The sequence below is a fragment of the Pelophylax lessonae genome (genome assembly GCF_965119305.1).
Source record: "Pelophylax lessonae genome assembly, chromosome: 2".
Taxonomy (NCBI): Eukaryota; Metazoa; Chordata; class Amphibia; order Anura; family Ranidae; genus Pelophylax; species Pelophylax lessonae.
Window position 1 is genome coordinate 433,445,833 of NC_138769.1, and position 24,715 is coordinate 433,470,547.

The 24,715-nt window shown below is 40.3% G+C and overlaps 1 protein-coding gene across 1 annotated transcript in view; it reads left to right on the forward strand.

Moving 5' to 3' along the window:
- DMD (dystrophin) overlaps window positions 1-24,715 on the forward strand; it is a 3,625,631-nt gene that overhangs the window by 280,435 nt on the left and 3,320,481 nt on the right. The gene's annotated exons all lie outside the window — the stretch shown is intronic.

Sequence of the window (24,715 nt, forward strand, 5' to 3'; positions counted from 1 at the left end):
ATCACCGGGAGGACACAAAGAGGACACGCTCTGACTTCAGCTTCCCAAACCTGAGATGGCAGCGCTGGACAAGACATTTTCAAGGTAAGTATTTTTTCTTACAGGTAAGTGAAACAGGGGACAGTTCAGAGGTTATCGTTGCTTAAATGCACTAGCCCTAACTGTCCCAGGGGTATTTTTAGCTAAACATTTTTTTTAGACCGGAACACCGCTTTAATGCAGATGTTCACAACTGCATACACTGATCTTCATTTCTCTTGCCTGAAGCTTCATTCAGACACCTTGAATAAAAGCAAAGTCATGTGTTAGTTAAAAGTTGCTGGAGTCAAAGCTTACACAGGGCTATGGACTCTCTTGTGACAGCACTTACTTGCCCATCACTGTTACATAGGTGAGTTACATGTTCATCCAAACCCATAAGTATCAGTTATTCCCATTGATTCCCACTGCTGGACAGAGAAGTAGGGGAGGGAAAAAAAGGTGAGTATAAACCACTGGGGATGGGGGTTGGAAACAGAATAAGCAAAACACAGGTTTGCTTTAAGGTTCTGGAAACCATTCCATATAAAACAATTCTGATCTATTAAAACACACAGGGGTTTATTCACTAATGGAGGATAGACTGTTCACTTTGTAAAGTGTATGCTGAATTAGCTTAGTAAATAATGAAAAGCTGTGTTTATTTTGAATATCCAATCCTTTGCAAGGGAAATTAAACAAATGGAATTGTCGATTGCATGAGGGAAACACACCTATCTTATTCACTAAGCTAAGTAAATCTATAGTTTACAAATAAACTATGCTCAATTCCTTTAGTAAATCAGCACCTTCACTAGCTTGTATTGAAGGTTTTAGGGTTCATACATCCACTGTACACTCCGGTGGGTAGTGATCATCTTCGAATATGCAACATGCATGTCATTATGGTTATAAGGAATGTGCTACACTTTCAAATTGGAAATAAAATCCTGCCACATGGTAAGGTGGAAGTAACTCTATGAAAATGGGAGTTTACACCTTGGGACTGAGTGAATGCATGCAATGTTAGTTCCTGTCTGTATACCTGCAATTTTCTATTACTGTGGGTCAAATTTGGGGATTTGTGATATAAGTTCAACTGTACCTTCCACTGCCCTGGAAAGTCTTGAGGCTCCAGTTCCTTACACTCTGATGGGAGTCACCTACTATTAGCTAGCTAAGCAATGTTTTCCTCTGTCAGAGAAGTAGGGGTGATGGTTTTACTAACTTCACAATGTGATCTGTAGTGACATCAAAAGTGGTAAATCACAGCTATATTTTTGCAATGCCACCACTTCAGCCTTTAGATACTGTTACTTAGATGAGAACTGAGATGTGGCATCAGATGTATCAAGAATACTGACTGCAAAGTAGTAATGCAGAAAGTAAGGCAGATAGATACTGTAGGTTTGTGTCCTGATGTGCTGCAGAGTTTCATTTCAGACAATAAATTAAAAAACAAATACAACTATGTGGGAAATTACTGTAGCTTTCCATCTAGCTAAGGAGCTCTTAAGTCAAAATCAATGGCTGTAGCCCAAAGCTTATATTTTCAAGCATTAAATCGTTAGAATTTTCATTTTATGTGTTTTGTGTGGCTTCCAATTGCTGTGGTCACAATTATTAACATGTAATCTCTTGTAATCCCTGCGCATCCTATTTGATATTTTTCATCAGTCTTGTGTGTAAGACATCCACATACGCGTGTAAGCACAAGATAACATTGATGACAATGAACAATTAAAACAAACTAAATAATAATATATAACTTTTAGAGTGTCACATATCCCAATGTCCAAACAATTTAATATTTTAAAACAAAAAGTAACAAGTTTTTTTTTTAATACATGCTAAAAAACAATTGTGTACGTAATCATAGAAGCTAAATTTGGCATAACTGGCGGAACTGGCGCTGCGGGATGAACCGAACGCCGGGAAGTAAACATATTCCTCTTGGCTCTAGCTTTAAGGTAATCATCAAATGTTGTTACCATGTAACTCCTTAGATCTTTTTATAATAACCACACTCCTTGACTGAACTATGTAGGCCTCTTGTAGTTTTATGTAGGTCACATAATGACCTTTCCTATCCATTCTAAAAGTGAATACACTTAAATTAATATACAATATGTAAAAAAAAATCAAAATATATAGCATTTTGATTTAGGTTTATTAACTTCTAGAATATATTCCTTCATTCGTAAAAAAAAAATTAAATTATTTGGACATTTGGTATATGTGGTGCCTTTCAAGTCCTATTATGTATTTGGGTTGTTATATAGTAAGTTTGGGATGTTGGTACCATCACCAAATTGTTTAATAGAGGTCCATACATATATTTATTTTGCTTGGCTAGCTATTCAACAATGAGAAAATATTTATTATTTCTTTTGCATGCAAGTCAGAAGTGAACCTGGATTGCACAGATCTGTCCTACAAGTTTGCAATTGAGTCAAGGTGAGAGTAGGAGTCTTGAAACCTTAGGTTTATATTTATCCAGAATAATTAAGAAATAATCAATTTTGTCCACTGGAAATTACTACAGTGAAAAAGTGAACATGTTCTGTACCACTCTACATTCTGTGATTATTAACCACTTCAATACAGGGCCCTTTCACCCCCTTCCTGCCCAGGCCAATTTTCAGCTTTCAGCGCTGTCACACTTTAAATGACAATTGCGTGGTCATGCTACACTGTACCCATATGACATTTTTATAATTTTTTTTCCACACAAATAGAGCTTTTTTTTTTGGTAGTGTTAAATCACCGCTGGGTTTTTTATTTCTTAAAAAAAAGAAAAAAGACAGTAAATTGTGAAAAAAAGTAATTTTTCTCCTTCACTGTTGTGTGCTGATGAAGTGGCACTGATAGGCTGCACTGATGGGCACTAATGAGGTGGCACGTATGGGCACTGATGAGGTACTAATATGCCACACTGATGGGCTTATGGGCACTGATAGGTGGCACTGATAGGTGGCACTGATGAGCACTAATAGGTGGCACTGATGAGCACTGATAGATGGCACTGATAGACACTGAAAGGCAGCACTGATGGGCACTGAGAGGTGGCAATGATGGACACTGATGGACACTGATGAACGGCACCGATGGGCACTGATGGGCAGCACTGATGAGCACAGACGGGTGGCACTGATCGGCACTGACGGGCAGTCACTGATGGACACTGATGGGGAGCACAGGGGAGCAGGCACTGATGGGCACTGACTGGCAGCACTATGGGCACTGATTGTGGGCACTGTGGGCACTGGTGGTGGGTATGGATAGGCATTGGTTGGGGAGAGTTATGGGCATGATTTTTTTTATTTTACAGTAATCAGGGCACTGATGATCAGTGCCCTGATTACCTGTCCTAGGCTCTCCTCACCACACACTTTGACAGTGCGAGGCGAGGAGAGCCGATAAATGGCACTTTACCGTGACATCAGCCAACAGTGGGCTTTAGCCTGCTGTCTGCTGAAAATGGGTCACATGAGTCCAGTATGATCTGCACTCCTGTGATCCACAGAAGAAGTACAGCCAAACGAGCTTTGGCTGATATTCTCCTTTAAGTGAATCTACCACCACTTTGCACTGAAGTAAAGATTAATTTTAAGGCAAACTAAATGAAAATAACCCTTTTTTTGACAATGTTTGCAAACGTTGCTGCCAAAAATTATTCAGCAAATAAACACCTTACTGGTGCAACCAAAAACTTGCTTGCTGAACAGCAAAGAAAGCAAAATCACAGGCTGCATGTCAGACATCTCTGCTTTCTTTTTGAAAATCTTGTCTCACTGTCCTCTGCATATAACAGAATAGAAGTTAAAGTGATATTAAAGTCTTTTTTTTTATAACAACTTATACTTACCAGCGCTGAGCAGTGTATTTGCACAGAGCAGCCCAAAATCCTATTGTTCTCAGGTCCCTCGCCGGCACTCCTGGTCCAGAAGCTTGCAATGGGAACACCTGAGCTGAGCTGCTGCTCTGTGTTCATTCAAACCCTAAACCACGGCTCAGCTCTGCCCCTTCTTTCTCCTCATTGGCTCACTGACTTTTTCCCAGCCAATAAGGAGGGAGAGTCCGGGACAACCGATTCTGTCATGCAACATTACCGTATCAAGATGGGGTTCAGGAAAGTATTAAGGGTACTGAAGGGGGCTGCTGCATACACAAGGATAGAATGCATTACGATAAAAAATCCTTCTGCCTTTAGAACTCCCTTTAAGGCTTAGCTTTTGACTTTTGATCAAATGGTAATTTTTTTATCAGTAACAGTGCTGTTTAGTGTGTTTAGGTTGCCTGGTTTGTGGAAAAGCAGCAGTGCATTTAAATCAGCTGCCAAAGTGAACCATAAAAGTACAAGTATATTTACAAGCTTTAAATGAAAAGATTCCCATTAATGTCAATTTAACACAGCAACTGGTGCTGAAATGCATTAGAATGTCATTGATTTGTCTCACTTGTTGCCTGGAATTGCTCTTTATGACTTTTGTTTAAAGATCTTATGAGTGTAGCAATATATCTACTATATCTACTTGTTGCTTGGAATTTTTCTTTGATTGCCGCCTAAAGATCTTAAAAGTTAAACAATATACCAACCACCATTTTAAAGTATTGAACTGGAAAAAGAAGACATTTTTTAATAGATAAGTTCTATTTATCCTGTCCCACAGGGGACAAAGTGTATCTAACACTTTGTCCAATTTTGCTGGGTGCAGCAGATCCATAGCTAGCATGGTCAACAGAGTCCCTTTCCCCAACCACTGTTCTATAGGAGAGGAATAGTTAATTAGTTGGGACTGACAACACTATTCTCTGATATCAGGCATGTGCCTGAGGTCTACACAGTCAAAACTCATGCATGGAGAGCAAGAGTTTTATTACACTCATCAACAGCAGTCTCTGATGGTGGGTGTTATAATGTGGTCCCAGATTGACTTGCCTGCCTTATTCTTTACAATACATTCTTCACTCCCTGTAGGATTTTTAATGCATTGCAGCAATAGAAATGGATAAATCACATATGATAGAACGTACTCACAATATCAAATGACCCAGGGAATATGTAGATAGGATATGACTTAAAGAGTCATCACAATATATGGCATACAAAGAGTGACTCAGTTCTCTACCTATAACTGTAATATAAAGTATATTTTAGCCACTGATCCTTTATTAAATAAATGTCATTTTGTTACGAATACTGCAACATGGCACAGGCACAGCAGAGGGGGTGGTTACAACTACTTGTGCTCCACAAAGGGAACACCCACAAATCAGGCTTCCAGCAGGGGAGAAGCTTACAGACAGTAATAACAGTCAAAATGGTATTTCTTTTTTACAAACAAATATAATTATTTAAAACATATTCAGTATACCTGCAGTGAGGTTGGTATTGCTGTAGAGACTTCTTTGTTAAGCTGTCTTGATCCACTCGTAACAAGTTTATATACTCTCATCACACAAATATGTGCTAAAAAAGCTCAGATTTTTGGTAATCCCTTCCTATTTCAAGGTTTTAATTCAGCTGTTGCTCTGAAATATTTAGTGTATAGTGTAGCTAAGGTGGAAGCTTGGATAACTGAAGTTATAGGTATGGCTTTTTTAAAATGTCTCAGAAGTTACTATTCTTCAACTTCAGGCCTAAATTCTAGTTCCAGGACATTGCTGTCACTTGCAGTGCAGAACAATAGTTTACATTTAGCTGACAGATCAGCAGGAGCTAGTGATGATCCGCATAGTAGCTGGTTCTTTCAGTGAAGCTGCATGATATTATGCTCTGGCCTGGCTGCCCACACACTAATTATGACCGTGGAGAGCTGCTTAACTAGCTGCAGATCACTTGTCCACTTGCATCTCCCTCATCAGGTGTGGCCTCCTTGAGCTGCTAAGAGAGGAAAACTAAAAAAAGATTGACCCCGGGCCCAGGAACCCAGGGAGATGTGGGAAAGGGGCTTGCACCTGCATCAGAATGGACACTTTGCCACAATAAAACATACCGTAGATAATTGTATATAGTTATATGCTCCAAGCATCACAGGATTTAAATGACTTATTGAAGGCTTCCAACAAAGATTTTTATTTTATGACAGATTCCCATATACAGAGACACATAAGTCTAAGCAAGGAAAAAGAGAAAATATCAGCCTGGGCTCAGAACAGTAAGTTTCAGTGAAGATAATTCAGTGGGATTGGATTACCCACTGACATGCAGCACCAGCAGGGAAATGTCCTGTCCAAATACCTAGTTTTACTCATTCTTACTTCTTACTAATCATCTTGCTTTGACAAAAATAGTCTCACTTTTCATGCTGCAGAGTTTTTTGTCACTGGTTTCTGAGTACTATTCGAATTGTACTATACAAGAGTTTCAATACATTACTGACCACCCTTTTGAAATATTGCTTTTGATTAAGAGCTTTAGGCTGGGTTTCCACTAGTGCGACTTCAAAGTCGCGCGTCTTCAATAGCGACTTTGTACTTTGATAAACGCGCGACTTGTGTACGAATTTACAACGACTTGTTGCGGCTACGACTTGTTGCGACTTTGATGTATGCGACTTGCACATAAAAGATTCCTTTTCCTGCTAGTGATGTAATTCCTTTTCCTGCAAGTGATGTAATTTCCTGTTTTGGAATAGTAGTGTATGTTGCAGGAAACATGTTGGCTATGCAGTATGTTGGAGCAGCAGTAATTATGGCTGCTGTAGCAGCTGTTATTGATGAGGAAGAAGAGGACAGGAGAAGGAGAAGGCATCGCTTCTGGATCCATCCTGTCATCTCCCAAAGGGAAGAGAGAGGCCAGTTCAGGATCCTTTATCATGACCTCCGTGCTCATGAAGACAAATTCTTTAATTACACACGGATGTCAATTAAAAGGTCAGAACATATGTTCATGTCAACTCTTTAACAAATATGTCTCTATGTATGTTATTTTTTACATGGATAATGTTGATAAATGCCATATATGTTTTTTTTTACAGTTTTGATGAATTGTTGGCTCTGCTCTCCACACATCTAGAGAGACAAAACACTAGATTCAGAAGGAGTATTCCGCCCATAGAAAGACTGATTATCACATTGAGGTAAATTTTCCAACCTACTTACCTCCTGAGGCATTTGGAGAGACACATTATCATGTAATTATCATGTAACATATATGTAGTAGTGGTTGTGATTATGTTTGCCATGTTTTTTTCAACAGTGTCTTTCTCCTGCCTATCTTCTTCCTTCATTTCCTCAGGTACCTTCGTCCAAGCCAGTTTATGCATCATTCTAACATTATTTTTTTATTTTTAGGTACCTGGCAACTGGACATACCTTTACAAGTTTACATTATGAGTTCTTGGTTGGCAAAACTACTGCCAGCTATATTATCCATGATACCTGCAGAGCCATCTGGAATGTTCTTAAGGATTTGGTCCTGAAGAAACCCACTACAGAAGACTGGTGCAAGATAGCAGAATATTTCTGGGACCACTGCAATTTTCCAAATTGTGTTGGTGCAATTGACGGAAAACACATTAGAATATTGAAGCCCATTGGCAGTGGAAGTAAATTCTTCAACTACAAAAAATACTTTTCTTTTGTCTTACTAGCAGTGGCTGATGCCAAATACTGTTTTAGCTATGTAGACATAGGTTCGTATGGAAGCAGCTCAGACTCGAGCATATTTGCGAGATCCACATTCGGAAGAATGTTAAGGGAAGATGGACTTCAGCTGCCACCGGACTGTCCACTACCAGGGACAAACGGACCACCACAGCCATTTGTTTTTGTTGGAGATGAGGCTTTCGCTCTCAGTCATCATCTCTTAAGGCCCTATTCAAATCGGTCTCTGACTGTGGAAAAAAGAGTTTTCAACTACCGCTTAACCAGGGCAAGACGAGTTGTTGAATGCGCCTTTGGAATTTTAGCTAACAAGTGGAGGTTCCTGCACACATCTATCAATTTAAAAATGGATAATGCAATATGTGCAGTCAAAGCAGCATGTGTTCTTCACAACTATGTTGCACTTCGTGATGGGTACAATCATGAAGATTGTGGCATGAATGACATGGAGGGTGCAAGTTTGAGTGCCAGTAGGGGCACAAGCAATGGTGCTACTGTGCGTGAGGGATTCACATCCTTTTTCATGTCTGCTGCTGGTTCTGTCCCCTGGCAGCTGGACGCTATTTCATAATGTATCACACGTTCCAACACAGTCCAATTTTGAATAAAATTCTGTTATGTTTTCCTTATATTTCTGTGCAATTATAACCAAAGTCTGCATATTGTTCCAGTTCTAGCTATAATAAAAATACATTGCTTAACCTTCTGTTTTGCTGTTTTCTACTGTAGATATAATTATATAGCATACACACATTATTGACAGTACTATAGAAGCAAAAATAATCCAAACAAAAACCACAGAGTAGAGTAACAAGGTAATTTTTTTTATTTTTTTTTTTCTCAAAATTTAGAAAAAAATAAACTTTTTATAACAACATCACCAATGTTTTGGAGATACCAGCACCAAAACAATGAAAAAATAAATTAACAGGTAAAATATTAACAAAAACCAAAAACAAAAAAAATTACAAATCCTGGTATATAATTGGAGATTCAGTGGACCCAGAATGAGAAATATTTGATGGGCCAGATGGGCTTGGGTAATCACTTGCAGATCCCTGACGGTATTGCCTTTCCGGGAAAGGCGTAACCTGCATGGGAGCAGGTTGGTAAGGTCTTGGTGTGCCAAGGGTGGAGGCAATAGGGGGCGGTATTGGGTGCAACATGCGGGGCCTGGAGATATTCGGCATGTTGCCATACTCATCGTAGTATGGGCGATTAACTTGGTGCCCATACTGTGAACTTGGTGGTGGTGGTGGTGGTGGTGGGTACTGGTAATTGGGGGGATATGTGTGGTGGGGGGGGGGGTTTCCATACATGCTGTAGAGCTTGCCTCCCCAACCACAAAAGATTGGGCGGTTGACATGAGAGCCATCCTTAGTGCATACTTTTTCTCAGGGGGGACCTGCTTGCACATACCCAACAACACGGTCATGAAAGCAGTGTCATCACACATGCTTTCCTTCATGTGTGCGTTCATTTCCTTCACCACCTTCAGAACCTCCTCCATGGGTTTACCACCCCTAGGATTCGCCCTTGATGAAGACCTTGAGGAAGATCTTCGTGAAGGCCTTTGTTCTGCACTAGGCCCTGGTTCAGCCTCCACCGCAGCAGGAGAATCAATAATGGACAATGGTCTTGATATTACTCCCTCTGATTCCTCACCATCAGGGTCAGGGTCACCAGGGTCTTGGCATCCCTCCTCCTCCTCCTCCTCCTCCGCTGCCGCCTCCTGTGACCCCTCCTGCTGGTCAGAACCAAGTGAGGAGTCTTGCCAGCTTGCTTGGGTTCTGAAATATAATGAATACATTTCAAATTTTAGGAATATTAATATATTTTATATGTCAACTACAGTATCTAAAAAAATGCTGACAACTTACTCTCGCATCTCCAACACCGGCCTTAAAAATTCCAGCTCCTGGGCATGCGCATAGGGGACAATCCTGGAGGACCCAGAACCACTCCTTGCTTCTCGTAATTTTCTGAGATAGCGGTTATAGCAGTCCTTTATGCTTCTCCATCTGGTTTGTAAGGAGTGCACTGAAAAAAAGAAAATAACGGTACTGTACTGTACATATGGGGGCAAGCAGCAATGTGATAAATTGCATATATGAAACACTTACATTTTTCAGTCCGTTCTGTACTTGTAAGACAGTCCCAATTTTCAAAATAGATCCTTGCAATCTCCAGCCATGCTCTCTCCTTCCTCACATGGTCCTTATATAAGGGGTCTCGGGTGTCGTATATTGAGGGGCGAGCTCTGACCAGACGTATAATCTCCTCATTATCATGAGAAGTTCTTTTATTCTTCCTGGATCTTGGCATGCTTGCTGTATATAACACTCTCCTCTCCTCTGCTAACTATGGGAAGTGATGTTCTTGGGAGGTGCAGAGATCATGTGATTTGGGGCGGAACATAACAATAAAAAAAATTTACTGTAAACTTCCGTGCAAATCGCAACGAAGTCGAGACGAAGTCGCGTTCAAAACCGTGTACTGCGACTTCGTTGCGACTTACATTACCTTCTATGAGGGACATATCGCACTAAAGTCGGCCCAAAGTAGTGCAAGAAGCAATTTTGAAGACGCTGCGTCTTGAGTCGCCGCAGTGGAAACGGTCCACATTGAAAACAATGGGTTTTGACTTGTCATGCGACTTGACATGTGTCAAGTCGCACCGCAAGTCGCACTAGTGGAAACCGAGCCTTAAACTGTAGCCTACATACACTGACCCATTCAAATAAGGAACATATACTGCTACATATGTAGTTGTCTGTTGACAGGCTGGATATGGTCAGGGAATAGGCAAGGCTTTCCTTGTGTTTAAAAGCAGATACTGTCATTATTTCTGCTTTAATTAAAATGTAAATACTTTATCACATCAAGACCATGGCCCAAAAAAACATTTAGCTGGCATAAACTACCTTAGAGAATAAATCCTCTATCATGATTTAGAATTAATACTTTGCAAAGAACCTTGGGAATGTACAACTTGGGAACTGATGATATTTAGATATTCAAATGTGTGTCATAATTCAAGTCAACAGATGCCAATCTAATTTTTTGGAAGAATCTCATAAATAAGTCACATGGATGTTCATGTACACTATGTATTATAACAAGTAGTGCATTATTTTTATTTGGAGACCAAAACAATGTTTTGCAAAGGCCATATACAGTATAGGTCTATGAATATTGTTGTTTTAAACTATAAGTCCTTCACTTCCATCAACTTGCACAAGTGGAAAAAATCCCGCAAGATATACCGATGCAATATTGCACTCACATTGGTTTAGCAAAATGTAATTCCTTTCAAACAATTAGCCAAATGGGTATTTTTTTTTTTAAATAAACAAATGAAATAATATAGACAATTATTTAGAACGCAGCTACTTGTGATGATTACCAACATCCCTCACAGTGAAGTTCAGGTTATCTCGTAGCTCTGATAAAACAGGTGATCTGCTGGAAGGATACAAGGCCCATTGGTGAAGTGTCACCATACCAGAACTAGAGAACTCTGGTAGTAATCAGAATGGGCTTTTTCCCACTAATTGGGTCTTTCAGAGAAGCTACATGCTATAGAATCCAGTCTAGCTGTCCACACGTTGCTTCCTGACAGTGGAAGGCCTCCTACGCGGCTGAAGATCACTTGTCTGGCTCCCTCTGCCTCATTAGGTGTGACATTTCTGAGCCTCTGAGGCAGAGAAGCAAAAGAAAATATCTTCCCTGGGGATGTTCCAAAACTCAAGGAGTTGTGGCAAAATAAGTTAAAGAGTCCTGTCTGTATCTGAGCATGTGAGTAAATGGGCACTCTGCTATGGTGCACTGAATGATGGTGCACTGAATGATGGCAAGTGGCTAACCTTAGAGCAAGTCAAGGATGATATTATAATCTGTTAGTCTGGATATTATCCACAATGAGTCTTCCCTTTACAAATCATTTCTTCCTCATCTTCTTTTAAAGGCAGTGCGTATCTACATCCCTGGTACCAAACACATATGGCCCTCTGTTGCTCTCTATACAACCCATTGTGTCATAGACAGGGTTTGCCAACTGCTTGGTGCAGGCAAAGAAAAGCAAAGCTCCCAATGTGCCATTGGCATCTTTGCTAGCTTTTTTACAGAATATCCAAGAATGTAAGGAACGCACTTGACCCAAACACGCCAGAAATGTCATAGCAGGCTTTCCCCTAAAACTTAGTATGGAATTATGATTATTATTTGTAAACTAATTGTACATTTTAGACATTAAAGTATATGTATAAAACAGTAAATGTGACATTTGCCAATAATACTAGGTGTATTTTCCGGGTGAGTGTGTTTTAACCATTTAAGCCCCGGAGGATTTGGCCGCTCAAAGACCAGGGCCTATTTTGCGATTCGGCACTGCGTGATTTTAACGGACAATTGCGCGGTCATGCGATGCTGTACCCAAATTAAATTGACGTCCTTTTTTCCCACAAATAGAGCTTTCTTTTGGTGGTATTTGATCACCTGTGCGATTTTTACTTTTTGCGCTATAAACAAAAAAAGAGTGACAATTTTGAAAAAATAACAATATTTTTTACATTTTTTTATATGAATTTCCCCCCCAAAAAATGTAAAAATCTAAATTTTTTAACATTTTAGGCCAATTTGTTTTCTGCTACATATTTTTGGTGAAAAAAATCGCAATAAGCGTATTTTGATTGGATTGCGCAAAAGTTATTGCGTTTACTAACTACGGGAAAGATTTATGTCATTTTTATTGTTTTTTTTTAACTAGTAATGGCGGCGATCTGCAATTTTTTTTGCGGGACTGCGACATTGCGGCGGACAGATCGGACCCTTGACTGACATTTTTGACACTTTTGGGGGTACCAGTGACATTACTACAGTAATCAGTGCTATAAATATGCACTATAAATATGCACTGTTACTGTAAAAATGATACTGGCAGGGAAGGGGTTAACTTCATGGGTAAACAGTGGGTTAAATGTATCCCTAGGGGTGTGATTCTAACAGTGGTGGGGCGTGGCTTGTGATGTAACCACAGAGAGGGCTTTGTTTACATTAGCCGCCTGCCTTTCTCCCTCTCCAGCGGGAGATCGTGATCACAGCCACCGGTCACTCGCGCGGGGATGTTAGTGAACGAGCGGTGGCGGGAGCGCGCCTCCGGCGGCGCACGCTCGCCCCCTAGAGGCTCGGGGGCGAGCGATGTACCCCTACGCCGCTTTGCCCAGTAGGGGCTGACCGCCGCAGTAAATAGTCGTGCGGCGGTCAGCAAGTGATTAAGCAGCATATATGTGGTGGATGTCATGTTCACAGTTTTATAAATATGTCCTATATTAACCACTTCCTAACCAGCCGCAGGTCGGCTCTGTTGCATGAAATGATGTACATGTATGTCATTTCATGTAGCAGTTAGGGGGGGCGAGCGCACGTTTATTGGCTAGAGGGGGAGCAAATCAGTGGGTCCGGCAGATGCGATGTCCGCCGGGCACCCGCGATCACTCCCCATGGAGACAGCATGGCTGTCTGCCAATGTAAACATGGCAGACCGCTGTTCTGTCAGTCGTGAACACAGGTATCCTGTGTTCCTTCTATTTAGGAACACCAGACTCTGTTTTCATCCAGTGAATACAACCCCCACACAGTTAGAAAGCATTCCCTAGGCACACATTTAACCCTTTGACCGCCCCTGGTGTTAACCCATTCCCTGAAAATGTCATTAGTACAGTAACAGTGCATATTTTTATCACTGATTACTGTAGTAATGTCACTGGTTTCCCCAGTGTGATCTGTCCGCCGCAATGTTGCAGTCCTGCTAAAAATCACTGATCTCCATCATTACTAGTAAAAAAATAAATAAAGAAAGAAAATTACATTAATCTTTCCCCTAGTTTGTAGACACAATAACTTTTGTGCAAACCAATCAATATACACTTATTGGGATTTTTTTAACCCAAAATTTTTTTGGGAATGTTTTATAGCAGAAAGTAAAAAATATTGTTTTTTTTTTCAGAATTGTCGCTCTTTTTTTGTTTATAGCACAAAAAATCGCAGAGGTAATCAAATACCACCAAAAGAAAGCTCTATTTGTGGGGGAAAAAAAGGACATACATTTTGTTTGAGTACAATGTTGCACGACCTCGCAATTGTCAGTTAAAGTAACGCAGTGCCGTATCGCAAAAATGGCCTGGTCTTTAGGGGGGTAAAACCTTCCAGTCCTTAAGTGGTTAATAAAATTAATTATTAAACTATACCTAACCTTTAAAAGTGCAGGGACTAAAATTTAAAATAACGTTTCCTGTGTGCCTGACTGCTCTAGGCATCAGCCTTAGCATGGGTTGGGGTCTTTTTTTTAAGGTTATTAAGCACCACAAAAGTTAGCCACATTGATAAACTGTTACAACAAGATACTCCATCTTCCCTCATATAGCTAACTAAAATAATAATGTATTCTACAGAAAATGTCTCAAATTAAACAGTGATTGGCTAAATCATTGTTTAATTTAGGACCATAAGTCCATTTTATGCAAACAATCTTTTCGAAAATTAGCCTGCCACTAGAAAACAATGACAAACTTTCAGATGGATATATAGTCTTCTTTAAGCCCTGTACATATGGGCAAAATGCTGGGCGATATCAGCGGGTTCAATAAACACCATCCGTCATTCAGCTGGTCCGTCTTCCAGCCAATTCGACAGGTGGAAAACCAGCAGCCAGTGGCTGAGAGCACCAACCGGAGAGTTCTGGTGGGGGGGGGGGGGTCCCATTGTCAAAACACAAGAGCTAAGCAGGGGAGATTGCTGTACTAACGTTGGATCATTAGTACAGCGACTCCCACTGAAGATGACAGTTTGTTATCGTTCAACCCGCTGGGTTGAAAAGGAAAAAAACATATAGTGTGTACCAGGCTTTAGTGTATGTTTTTGCAAATATGAAGGCTATTAGTTGAAAATAAATTGCATTGAAATGAGTTCTACAATGCTTTTACAACTCTAAGGAATTTAATGCTATGTAGTCTAGAAATGCATAAATACAGTTTTCAGAATTGCTCACAAAAGTTGTTAAACCTTGTCCCATTATGATTCAAAGATATACAATGTTCATATATGATTAAAATACTTTAGTCAATACCAAAATTACATTGACAGTACCCCTGTGCCATCCAGGTAAACTAATAATTCATCAAAGAATGTGATTTCAGACATGTCAAATTTGACTCTAAATGTTGCTTCCATATACTGTACCTGATTTTGTAATACGTCTAAATTGTTAAGTTAAAACTGTCTGTGACATTTAGGATTACACTGAGCGGGAATGGCTGAAAATTAAACTATAGTAAAGCTACCTACATTTGAATAAACAAACTTATTAGGTGAAAAATATTTCCTTGAGCAGTGTTTCTAGACTTTTGTCAGATATGTACTATATTCTATATTACACTATTGGGCCATAAATATGTGCAAACAGTATTAATACCAGTCATTAGTCAGATCAAAGTCTTTGCAGGCAGAAAAAACTTTGTTTGTCCATATTGGTCCTTGGTATAAGTTGACTTTTTATGCACACTATTCTTTGAACCTATATTCAAGACAGACGTGTCCCTAAATTGACCACTGCAGAAAACAGTACAAGACTCTACCAATCTGAAGTGCGAGGCCTTGTTTGCAAAAATTGCAACTTGTTAGTGCCAGTCTGTAGAGCACAGTGCACAGAGCTTTCAGAAAAGCTTTAAACAATTATGAACCCCTTTTAAAAAAAACTCTTCAGTTTCAGTCTGGGAGTGTTGTAGCTTGCTAGAGGTTGCTAAAGCCTGTTAACACCTTGCTTTAAGAAAGCTTTCTAAACACTTTTCACTTCATTTCGTGAATGCTCGGTCTACACGCTTCTCCTCAGGCGAGTGCTTACAAGCGGAAAACTGTGAAAACTAGGTTTAAAAAATCATGCATCTGTAGCATTTTTACATGCTTAGAACGAACCTTTTCAGCTTTGTGATAATCATATAATGAGCATAGGGAACACATGCAATTCAAATGTGGACCAAATATTTATTCTACTATGGGTTGAACTTCACCCAAAACCTTTTGGAGTTATACTAAAGGCCATTAGGTAAAGAAAAAATCTTGTTCTCAACCTACCAATATTTACCCAAACAGCAATTTTACAAAATCCTCTAAATCCTATAAAAAATTGACTTGAATAAACTCCCATTTCATCCTCTGTAGCATTTCTTTCCTAGTAAAGATTGGTGACTGGAAGTGGTTATCAGCCCTCAGGTCTTGAACCCACCTCATCCTGATGGCATGCCTGAAGGCTTCAGGATCCTAGGAGGGCTCCAATGAGGAAGTAAAGTTGGTGCTGCACATTGAACACTTCCACATTACACAGCAATAGAAAGAAGACCTTGGACCTGATCTGTCGTGTTACCTGAACTTTAGATAACTAAGTTCTTCTAAATAAAAAATGTAAACACAATTATAGATTGGGTAATGGGACTTGAAGCCCAAAAAATGCCCAAAAAAAACGCCTGCAACGACACACCTGGGCGTTTTTGTTGCAGGCGTTTTTTTGGGCATTTTTTGGGCGTCTTTGGAGGCAGGCATAACATCTGAACTTCTGTGTAGGGGTATATATACACACACACTTATATGTATTTATACACATACACACATATAGGTGTGATAGGAGCGGAGCCCTATGCCTGCAAATAATTTCCCTAGAGCAGGCATAGGGTTCTGCTACTTTCACACCTATATATGCGTGTGTGTATATATACATACATGTGTGTGTGTATATATACCCCTACACAGAAGTTCAGATGTCATGCCTGCCTCCAAAGATGTCCACAAAAAAGCCCAATAAAAGCCTGCAACAAAAAACGGCCGGGTGTGAAAATAGCGGAGCCCTATGCCTGCTCTACTGCAATTCTAATACAAACTATCTTTTTTTTCTGGTTCTGGACATGCTACAGAGCTGAAACTTCACAGGTACACTTTTTAGACCCCCCTCCAGACACTAAATCCATAGAAATCTCTTTTTTTTTTTTTCAATAATTTTTTCAATAATTGGCTCTCATTTATTGGGTTTTAGGGCTTCAAAATGGTGTTTTTTGATTACCGAAGTTCGGGTCCCATTGATTTCAATGGGGTTCTGAAATCCGGGCCGAACTTTCGGGAAGTTCGGGTGTTCTGGTCAAACCAAACTTTTCAAAAGTTAGATCATCCCTAGTTGTGTGTGTCTATGACTCTATTTGTCACATATAGTGATAAACATTGGGTTTGAACCAAAGTAAAATTCAGTCTGAACTTTGTCTGTTTGGCATTTAACACATGAGTGAACTAACCTTCCAGTCCAATCAAAGCTTCAGTTACACCGGGTAGTGATTCATTTTGCAGTGCTAATGCTGCCACTGCTAAATGTGACCGCTTTCTTCTCAAACTGGCTGTTGGGAAGAAAGCAGCTGCCAGATTCCTAGCAATCAGTCATGCATTCCTGCCAAACCATTCTGTTTTCAGCCGAGAATTCCTGAATGACAGCTAAATGTAAACAAGGAGGCAGAATGGTTGCTCACTTTACTGATATTGTAAATACACAGGGTCATATTTTGTCAATGACTACTTTTTCCGTTCCTTTGTTAACAACCAGCTGCTAGCCAGAAATCTGGCCTTTGTCAAGGAGTGGAGATAGGATTGGACATGTCTGGGGATAGGACTTGTCAAAGTGCATGGTGTGTTTATTTTCAGTTTACCTTTTTTGTGAATCATTAGGGATACTAGGTACCACTCACTCATTCATGGGAGGGGGGCAGAACTTTTGCCTCATCCCTAGTCACAAAGTGGCTCAGTTGATCCAGAATTATTGGGATTGGAATGGGAAGCTGATATATAGCAGATGGTAGGGAGGGTGATAGGCTGGAATCTGTTATTATATGTTTGAAAGTTCTATTAACAGAAATAATCTGTGTGTTTGGAGGAGTGCCACCCTGGCAGCCCTGCTACCCTAGACCAGGACCTATGCTGGCTATGCAGAAATTGAGCCATCTGGTTCTTACTTCTTGTTTTAAAATGTCAGCTGAGCCACAGCTTATCAGCAGCTAAGATCCTGTCTACATGTTTAACATCTATATTTTGTTACTACATAAGAAACAGCAAGCATACTCACTATTGGTGCCAATCAAGCTGTTGCTATGTTGCAGAGTTACAGGCTCTGAAGCATACAGTACAGACTGCGAGTGACATAGTGACTGGGGGATGGGATGCAACAGTGGGCAGCAGGGAGATGCAGGCATCTGAAACAACCAGAAGTGAAGATTATAGCGGTGTCTTTAACCCAGCAACCTAGCAACAGTTTGATTCAATTGTGTTGCTAATCCTGAATGATATGTTTGCCTTTTCCTATGCACTAATAACATATAGACATCAACATGTGGTAAAAGTGTATTTTAAAGTGTTTTATCTATACTACTCATGCCAGTTAAATAAACAAGCAGCATAATTAGAAACATGAAGCTAATTTAAGAAACTTAGCAGTAATGTCAATTTAGGTTACACTGCATTCTTTCTATGCCAAAAGAAAAGGTAAGCTACTACTTTAATGTAAATGTGCTTAACCACTTAAAACCCGGCAGATTTTACCCCCTTCCTGACCAGGGGGTATTTTGCGATTCGGCACTGCTTGAGTTTAACGGACAATTGCGGGGTCGTGCGACGCTGTACCTAAACTAGTTTGACTTCATTTTTTCCCACAAACAGAGCTTTCTTTTGGTGGTATTTGATCACCTGTGCGATTTTTTGATGATGCGCTATAAACAAAAAAAAGAGCGTCAATTTTGCAAAAATAACAATATTTATTTTTCACATTTTTTTATATGAAATTCCCAAAAAAAAATGTAAAAATCAAATTTTTTTAACATTTTCGGCCAATTTGTTTTATGCTACATATGTTTGGTAAAAAAAATCGCAAAAAGCGTATTTTGATTGGTTTGCGCAAAAGTTATTGCATTTACTAACAAAGAGAAAGATTTTTGTAATTTTTTTTAACAAGTAATGGCGGCGATCTGCGATTTTTTTTGCGGGACTGCGACATTGCGGCGGACAGATCGGACCCTTGACTGACATTTTTGACACTTTTGGGGTTACCAGTGACATTACTGCAGTAATCAGTGCTATACATATGCACTGTTACTGTAAAAATGACACTGGCAGGGAAGGAGTTAACTGTGTTGGAGAGGGAGGGGTTAAGTGTGTCCTAGGGGCGTGTTTCTAACTGTGATTGGACATGGCTACTGGTGTAAGAACAGAGATCAACGGTCCTACATAGTAGAACCGTCTGATCTCCGTTTTTACACAGGGGAGAATGACAGGCGGCTTTGTTTACATTAGCCGCCTGCCTTTCTCCTTTCCTGGCGAACGATCGCGAGTGACCAGCGGACATCGGGTCTGCCGGTCACACGCACTGACTTGTTAGGGAACGAGCCGGGGCGATTGGCTCACAAGCAAGTGACAGGCTAGTGACGTACCGGTACGACACTTTGCCTGGCCGGGCCTGACCGCAGCATTATATGTACTTGCGGTGGTCGGCAAGTGGTTAATTTAAAAAAAACAGTGTACCAGAATTCCTATAGGTTGAGTGAAACCGAACACAAAGCATATGGCTGCCATGCTACTAAGATGTTATCATGTTTGCACTGTAAAACTCTAAGTTTACTGTAAATGGAAAGGTTTCCATGTGTACACTTATCATAGCTCCATATTGTTTGATATTGATTTGGTAGGCAACAGTAATTATATCTAAAAAGCATTATGCAAACTATGGAAAAGCAAATCTGACAAAGTGTGAACCACCAAGGTTTTGATGAATTGTGCTTGATATTTGGTCTGCGCAAATTTAGTAGCAAATTCTATTAAAGTCTAATGGGGATGGTCTTGTAAAGTGTGGCAAATTTTAGGGCTAATAGACAAACTGCTGTCCAAAGGAAGTATTGGAAGCTTGGCACCGTCATCAGGGACATGTACCAATACATTTTGTTTCTATACTGGGGAGAGGGACTTTTCATATGGCTTGAGAGCAACAATGAAAATACACAAATCTTTTAGGAAAGCAATTTTTGCATGTGGAATTCTTTTTTTCATAGTTAGTTTACATACAACAGCAGTAACCCAATCTGATTCATTTTATTAAAAAAAAAATAATAATTTTTGGGTAGTTTTAGTGAAGACACATGCTTTTTACTCAAAGGGTAATGGAAAATGGTAATAGGCAGGGATGGGCCGAACACCCTCCTATTTGGTTTGCAGCAGAACTCCCGAACGAGAAATGTTCTAACCTGAACAGCGAACCCCTTTGAAGTCTATGGGGGCCGAACAGGAAAAATCAAAAGTGCCAATTTTGAAGGCTTATTTGCAAGTAATTTGCTACAAAAGGGGTATGGGGGGTCTGGGTACTGCCCTGGGGGACATGTATTAATATATTTTTCTGAAAATTAAAAATTCCTTTAACTATAGTGGAGTCCCCCCCCCCCCTCAAAATCCATACCAGACCTTTATTCGAATATGCAGCCCGGCAGGTGAAGAAAAGGGGGGGGCTAGTGAGTGTCCCCCCTCCCCCTCCTAAACCATACCAGGCCACAAACCTTCAACATGGGGGTTGAGTGCTTTGGGGCACCTTGTCCGCATGTTGATGGGGACAAGGGCCTCTTCCGGACAACCCTGGGCTGTGGTTATCGGGGTCTGTGGGTTGGGGGCTTATCGGAATCTGGAAGCTCCCTTTAATGAGAGGGCCCCCAGATCCTGCCCCCCTACATCGTACCCATACCCATTCACCCATAAAAGTGTCAAAAAGTGAGAAACACAGGAAAACGTTTTTGACAAATCCTTCATCAAAAAAGGAAAAAAAAAAAGTGTGTCTCGATGTAAATCCATCATCAATCATGACTCCCCCCAGACCCGAAAAATAGAAAAAAGAAAACGCTGCTGCCTCCTGGGAGGCCTCTTGCCGACTGCTCTCTCTTTACTTTGACAGTTCTTATATAGGCTATGGATGGAGCAACCCAGGTACATCACCCAGTGACATCGCCCCTTCTGATGTCACATGACACCATGAGACATCAGAAGGGGGTGGTGCCACTGGGTGTCCTACCCAGGTGGCCCTGCCCCTTGCCTATATAAGAACTGCCACAGCGAAGAGAGAGCAGTCAGCGGGAAGCCTCCCAGGAGGCAGAAGCATTTTCTTTCTATTCTATTTTTCAGGTGCGGTGGGTGTAGTGATTGATGATGGATTTACATTGAGGGAAACTTTTTCTTTTTTAACCACTTGCCGACCGCCCCATGCAGATTTACTGCAGCAAAGCGGCTCAGGTGCGCATAATCACGTAGATCTATGTGATTATGTGGATGCAGTCTGATTAGACAAAGCAGCTGCCAGCCTCTCGCGATCTTCGGGGAAACTGACAGAAGAGCCACCTGCCTATGTAAACAAAGCAGGCAGCTCTTCTGTCAGACAGGCACACTGAGATTATGTGTTTCAGCTAAGCTGAAACACCGATCTCTATGTGCCTGTCACAGATCCCCCCCCACAGTTCGCAAGCACTTTAGGCATACATTTAACCCCTTGATCACCAACCATAATTAACCCCTTCCCTGCCAGTATCATTTATACAGTAACAGTGCATATTATTTAGCACTGATTACTGTATTAATGTCACTAAATCCCAAAAAGTGTCAAATGTTAGTTAGGGGTCCAATCTATCTTCTGCAATGTCACGGTCCTGCTAAAAATCGCTGATCGCCACCATTATCAATAAAAAAAAAAAGTCCAAAAATCTGTCCCGTAGTTTGGAATGCAATAACTTGTGGGCAAACCAACTAATAAACGATTTTTGGGATTTTTTTTACCAAAAATATGTAGCATAATACAAATTGGCCTAAACTGATAAAAAAATTTTGATTTAATTTTTTTTTATTGGGAAGGTTTTATTGCAGAAAGTAAAAAATATTGTTTTTTTTCAGAATTGTCACTATTTTTTTGTTTATAGCGCAAAATATAGAAACCACAGAGGTTATCAAACACCACCAAAAGAAAGCTCTATTTGTGGGAAAAAAAGGACATCAATTGTATTAAGGTATATCGTTGCACGACCGCACAATTGTTAGTTAACGCAGTGCTGAATCACAAAAAAAGGCCTTGTCATTAAGGGGGTAAAACCTTCCGGAGCTGAAGTGGTTAATAAAGGATTTGTCAAAAACGGTTTCCTGTGTTTCTTACTTTTTGACACTACGCAATGTACCCAATACTCATTCACATGAGGGAGGCGGGATCTGGGGGCTTCCTGATTCCGATAAGCTCCCCACCCGCAGATTCCAACAACCACAGTCCAGGGTTATCAGGAAGAGGCCCTTGTCCCCATCAACGCAGAGCCCCCCTGCCCCAAAGCACACAACCCCCATGTTGAGGGTTTATGGCCTGGTATGGTTCAGGAGGTGGGGATGCTCACTCGTCCCCCCCCCCTCTTTTCTTCACCTGCCGGGCTGCATATTCGGATAAAGGTCTGGTATGGATTTTATTTTTTAATAGCCGGGTGCCAACATCTGTAACCACGAGTCATTTTAAATGAGATTTTTTTTCTTTAGAAATGTCATTTTTACTGTGACATGTTCTGTATATGCTACAAATGTGCCACTTTAAAGACACATTAAGGGGACCCCCTAAGCACTATATTTAAAGGAATTATTAATTTTCATAAAAATATATTAATACATGGCAGTACCCAGACTCCCATACCCCTTTAGTAGCCAATTACTTGCAAATAAGCCTTCAAAATCGGCACCTTTTTCTTCCTGTGTGGGGTTCCCCTTAAAATCCATACCAGACCCGAATGGCCTGGTATGGACTGGGGGGGGGGGGGGGGGGAGGGCATGATGTTTTTTTTTTTTTCTTTAGATTTTTTTACTGGCACTTTTTTTTTTAAGCTGTCAATGGGAAACCAATTGACAGCTGATGAATCATCGGTTGTTGAGGAAGCTTCCTGGCCCTGTTCCTTAACAACCAGCTTATACTGTGCCCTGATTGGTCAAAGCTTTGCCCAATCAGACAGAATGCACTGTGCAGCGCTCAGTGCATTGCAGGGTGTTTGTTGGGGTGAACACACTGCAAATTCGGGTGTTTGGTGAACAATAAAACAGGCAAATGTTCGGCCCAAACTCATGCTCGGGCTGAACGATTCACCCATCCCTAGTAATAAGCCCACTTTGACTGGCAGGCAAAAATTGGCCAGTAATTCGCTGTTCTTGCAGATTCAAAATTGTGTACTGCTGGCCTGTTTCTATTAAGCTCTTATTGAGAATTAAGATACTGTGTAAAAATGACCAGCAGCAGGAACATTTTAATAAGGGGTAATAGGCCTAACTATTGTATGCATACCTTTTATGTATGCATGCCCTTTATCTATTTCTGTGGATCGGGAGTTTTGATAAATATGAGCAATGCAACATTAAGTGATTCAGTTGCACACTGATTTTGCCTTTAGTTTTTTTTTTTTATCTTTTCAAATGATGCAGCAGAATGCTGAAAACAAAACATAGCTCGTAAACATAGCTAATTAGATAACAATAAAAAAAAAAACACATTGAACCTATTGTAGTGGTGAACCTGAACTCCATTCTTATTTACAGTCCACACCAAGCAAGGCTCTGGCTCCTGGGGTAGGCTTTTCTGGTGAGCTTGGGGCAAATTTATATCTATAGAAAAGGCAATAAACGGCAGACATTACAGGTTTTATGTATCCTGTCTTTCTAATAATGTTTGCATAGCAGTATAAGGGGGATTTACTTTAGAAGGTGATACTGGCGGTTTGGCTGAAAGGCTGAGCTCAGACTATCACAGCTATGTCGAATTTAGCAGTAGATATCGCTAATAATCCAATATTCCTGGACATATTTACCAGTTATAGAACCTGTTTTTGTTAAAAACAGAAAAGCAAATCTGTTCAGGTGACAGCCGCTGGTGCCAGCTGTCAAAATACAACAACCACAGTGGGAGATACCTCCATCCACGCAGCATGGATGGAGGGATCTGTTAGAATTTCTTTGTTCAGCTCACAGGCTATGCAAATCTAAAAAATCTAAAAGTGTATGAACAGCTTTAGACTTCTCATACTGTTTGCCTGTCTTGGCTTGACTCTTTCTGTCTGCTTTGCATTGACCCTGCTTGTTCTTATCCATCTGTCTGCAGTTGTCCACTTGTCTTCTGTTTATTGCATAGTGAAAGTTGTGCTGCCACATATGTCTGTCTATGATAATTTGGCACTTATAGACTCTGTAACCTTGTGAGAGCATCAGCTGGAAACATAGTATACATCTATCTGTAGTTTGTCCTGTACCTGATCTCCTGTGTGTCTGCACTTTGCTCAGGTTTTTCTGCTATGCCTTTGATTTCCACTTTACTCTTGTCATCAAGTCCTTTCGTCTCGGGAGCTCTCAAATATCTAGGCACAGCCAGAAATTCCTTGTTGCCTGTGACATAATAGATATAAAAATAATGATTTGATGTTGTTTATACCCACTACTTTGCACATTATTAAATGCAGAATTGAATGCAGAATTCTTTACATGACATTACAACTTATGATTGATGAGCCAGAAAGAAATTGATTTAATGCTTTTTTACAGATCCATAAGCACATTTTCCTAATATAGCATATCGTACTCCAATATCTTATCCTCTCCTTAGAATAGTATATTGTTAGCAAACTTAAGGCTTTGCTAATCTTACTAGAACAAGTTATGTCACAGCATATTACACTCAACATTCCAAAACACACTGAATGATTGCCAAAAAGGTACAAAAGTGCATTTTTACTGATAGGATAAATGAATTGGCTTCATGAAATGTAGGTATCAGATTAAATTTGCAAGTTTTCAAGTGTAATTTAAATTTTTAAAGATAAACCTATAATGGGTGATTCTTCAAGTACATAAATATTGTGGAAGATAATTGCACTTCAAAAGTGTTTCTTTTAACATGGCAATATCTACTTTCGGTTTCAAGATGTTTAACCACTTACCGCATACTGACGTACCCATACGTCGGCAGACTTTG